Genomic DNA, 4,475 nt, shown 5'->3' on the forward strand with positions numbered 1-4,475 from the left:
CCAAGGAGCACTCTAGCTGCACTTCTTCCAACACAGATCTGTTGGTTCTTTTGGCAGACCATGGAACTTTCAATATTCTCTTCCAACACCATAACTCAAAGGCATCAATTCTCCTACGGTCTTCCTTATTCACTGTCCAGCTTTTGCATGCATATGAGGTTACTGAAAATGCCTTTAGAAACAAAAGTCCAGTCAAAACAGTGATTTCCTAAGGGATCTGCTGGCCAGATAAATTCAAGGCATAGAGGTCAGTTCAGAAGGTTACGTTGACTAGGCAATAGGTTAAGTACACAGGGGAGATAACAACTGAAAATAAAGGGGGAGCATTTTCATAAGGACAAAATTCAGAAGGTTTGGGAAAGGAAGAAAGGAGACAAGAATTGCAGGAAGGAAGTGGGATAGGTAATGTTATAATGAAGGGATTACAATCACTAAAATGAAATTAAGTATATGATTTGTTGAACGTAAAACTGGTGATCTATCTGCTCTGTAATCTTCACTTAATTCACACATACACACACAAAAGGTTATGGTGACTGTTTTTTGAGATGTCAAAGCAGGTAATCTTGATAACATTTCTCAAAGGATATAGGACAATCATAGGGCTCAACATGACGAAGTTTTTTTGTTTTTTTTTTAAATTGAAAACTGCATTGGTGAGAAAAAGGCCAGGATAGTGGTGCCAATAATTGTTTTCTATCACAATATACCTGCTCATTCTTCAAGGGCTGACCAACAAAAATTTAGTTGTTATAACTTACCCTCCCTACCCACCCTACAGCACTGATCTTGTCCCTTCAAAATTAGTTGTTTTCAAGACTTCAAGAAAATTTACAAGGAACATGACTTGAATCCCTCAAGAATACCAAAACTGCTGTTTTGATGAGGTGTAAATCGAAGAGCATAGACTTGTAGTCCAGTGCATTATTCTACAACACCAAACCAGGACTCCCTTCAGAAGGGTATAGATCTAGATAGAGAATGTCAAGAAACAATAGCTTCACGTTTTGAGATTTAAGGTTTCTATGATTTTGTAGCAATACTTTTTTGACTGAAAGGACAGCAGTTGCAACACATCAGTGTTACACAGGAGAAAGAGGTGGCAATTTGTTTCCATAAAGATTTGTTGTTGTTATTGGTAAGTGCTGTCAAGTCAGTTCCAACCCATAGCAACCTTGTTTAGGGTTTCCGAGGAGTGACTGGTGGGTTTAAACCACCAACCTTGTGGTTCAAACTGATCTTGTGGTCCAGAGCATTATCCTGCAGCACTCCAGATTACAACCTTGGAAACCCAATGGGGCAGTTCTACTCTGTTCTATAGGGTCACTAAGAGTTGTAATTGACTTAATGGCTACTTTTTTGGTTTAGAATGCTTCAGCCCCTTAAGTCTTTTTAACAGTGGGTTATTTATTCAACCAGTTTTGTGAAGGATAAAACTCTTCTCAACTGCTGCTATCAAATTGGCTAACAGCTATTTTGGAGTTCTGTTCTCTGATCTATCAGATGTTTCCCTATTGTTTCATCCCTCTTCTTCTCACAGAGATGCCAAGACAGTTCAGATCTACAGATGCTAGTAGCTTGTCTCTATGCATTTATATTCTGGAGTTTAGAGGGACACCAGACTTTGATGTAAATATTCTATAGATTTTAAATTTTGCTATTTGTACTTTGTGAGGATTCTGAGACTGAAAAACTATGCTGCTGTCACCATCTTCCTAGAATCTATTCTTTCCTCCAATTTATTTCATCTAGTACTGGCTTTTGAACCACTGTGGCCTCCTTCTAAGGCCTTATTATCTCTTGTTATTGCTTGGTGCCAATTGAGTTGGTTCTGACTCATAGCAGCCCTATGCACAACAGAATGAAATACTGCCCTGTCCTGCACCATCCTCACAATTACGTTTTGAGTTCATTGTGCTGTCAATCCATCTATTGTTTTTAGAGCTGTCTTAAGAGAGGAACTGGTATCCCTTTAAAACATGTCTTTTTTTGTTGTTATTATTGTTAACTACAAGAATCAAACACTTTGAAAGACATCATTTTGATGAAATATATTTTAAATTTAACTTGTAGTGGATTATATATCAAAAAGATACTACTGCTAGTTTCTATCTACATTAAACTTTTACAAAACCTACCTTAGAGTCTATATCATGAAACTGTCTTAAAGAGATTATTATAACTAATTTCTCAGAAGAGAAAATCCTATATATTTTCACCAAAACAAATTTTGTGCTAGAGTATAGCATAAAAATATTACTGAATGAATGAATGACTATCAAGTCATTCTGAATAAGGTATTATTTTTCACTTGAGAGACAGAGTGACTGATACATGGAAAGTACTCATATTATTTGTTGAGTGAAGTATATCCAGAACTACCAAATTTATTTGCCTCCATTTTCTCAATGTCTTGGAATCCTTTTTTACCCACCTCTCTGGAAATAAATCTAACACAACCTAGGCTCCAAATAAAAATAAGCTTGCCCTTGTTTTGTAAGTTCTTCCTCATACATCAAATCTGAAACCAACAAAGACTCCTTTCAAAAAATTTAACCCTACACCTTCATGCTTTTAGTACTTAAAAAAAAAAATTCAACAATAATGTAATGAACAGAATGGTGTTGTCCAATGGATTATTTTCCCCCAGTATTAACACAATGCTATCAACTACTCAATGGCATCACAACTAATCCAATTAGTTACAGAAATCTCAAACTGATTATTTTCTGTAAAGTATAAAATGATGAAAACCAAAACCAAAATCACTACCATCCAGTCAATCCTGGCTCATAGATACCGACCATATGAGGGGTTTCCCAGACTGGAAGCCTTTATGGGAACAGAAAGGCTCATCTTTCTTCTGCTGAGTCACTGGTGGGCTTGAATGGCAGACCTTTTGGTTAGCAGTCCAACACCTAGCCCACAGTGTCCTTAAATGAAAAAGGGATCTACCAGAATGATTAAATGTGCCCTAAAGTATCATCCAAATAAACAACTACTTTCTTTTGTCTTTTCATAGTTCCAATATATGAAGTACAGTTTAACAATCTGCCAAAAAATATTGTGCTGGGGCATTAAGTGCCAAATATTATTACTAGGAGCACAGTGACTCTGTAGGATAAGCATTGTACTTTGAGCCACAGGTCGACGGTTCAAGCTCATCAGCTGCTACATGGGAGAAGATGAGGTTTTCTGCTCCAGAAAAGATTTACAGCCTTGCCGGCACTTCACAACAACAAACCCTATATATGGGTCGCTGAGTAGGAACTCACTTCATAGCACTTAACAACAGCTGTTATTGCTAGTAGTAATGCTGTGTCAAGAGGCCCTTGCAGCACTGTAGGATAAACAGTAGACGGTTTATCATAAGTTCAGCTGTTCAAACTCAACAGCAGCTCCATTGAAGAAAGATGTGGCTTTCTATTCCAGTAAAGATTTACAGCCTGAGAACCCTACACAGGAAGGCTCTGAGTAACAGGAGTGGATTCAATGGCAGGGAGTTCAAGCGTATCTGTCACCTTTCTCTCTTACACACACACACACACACACACACACACACACACACACACACACATCATGAAGCCTCCAAATAATTCTCTATCCAAGTTGCGGTTTTTTGCAATAAGGGATAGGTTAGGATATGACTACAAAGGAGCTCTGGTAGCACAGTGGTGGTCAAAATACTTGCCTGCAAACCTAAAATGCTGACGCTCTAAGGAAATGATGTAGAAATCGGCTTCCCTAAGATTGTTGGAGCCCTGGTGTGGCGCTGTGGGTTAATGCACCAGCCTGCAAAGCCGTTTGAACTGCAAGGTCAGCGGTTCAAGCTCACCAGCTGCTCCTTGGAAACCCTATACAGGGTTGCTCTGGGTCGGAATCGACTCGACGGCACTTAACAACAACAACAGATTATTTAAGTGCCTTTGAGTTGATTCCGACCCAGAGCGACTCTGTATAGAATTTCCGAGGAGTAGCTGGTGGGTTTGAACTGCCCTAAAGATTAATTCCTCAAGATTACAGTTTGCTAAACTCTATGGGGCAGTTTTGCTCTGTTTTATAGGATTACTGAGTTTGAATCATCTGGGCAGCAATGGGTTTGGTTGGTTTGCGAATTGTTATTTACTGCTGTGGAGTCTGTTGCTACATGTAACAACCCTGCACAGGGTTTCCAAGGAGTGGCCAGTGGGTTTGAACTGCCAACCTTACAACTGTAAGTGCCACACCAGTACTCTGGTTTGCGTTTTAGCACAACAGAAAGAGTAATAGAAGGCATCATAAACATGAACCACCAGCCACGTCAAGTCCAAGCGTTGAGGGTGGCGTGGGATGTTGATACCGAAAGTAAACAAGATGCTTCGACAGCAAAAGCAGTTGTTACTGTAAGTGGGCCTACTGTCGGGTTTGGGGCCCGAGAGGAGACTTAGGGGTATGTCGGGTACACCTACTCCAGCTTAGCCACCTCTATAAAGAAA

At 39.4% G+C, this 4,475-nt stretch overlaps 1 protein-coding gene across 3 annotated transcripts in view; it reads right to left on the reverse strand.

Annotated features, from left to right (window-relative positions):
* The window catches only part of XRN1 (5'-3' exoribonuclease 1), a 223,618-nt gene that overhangs the window by 218,539 nt on the left and 604 nt on the right, over positions 1-4,475 (reverse strand). The window lies entirely within an intron of this gene.

This window comes from Chrysochloris asiatica, unplaced genomic scaffold, assembly GCF_000296735.1.
Source record: "Chrysochloris asiatica unplaced genomic scaffold, ChrAsi1.0 scaffold00136, whole genome shotgun sequence".
Lineage (NCBI taxonomy): Eukaryota > Metazoa > Chordata > Mammalia > Afrosoricida > Chrysochloridae > Chrysochloris > Chrysochloris asiatica.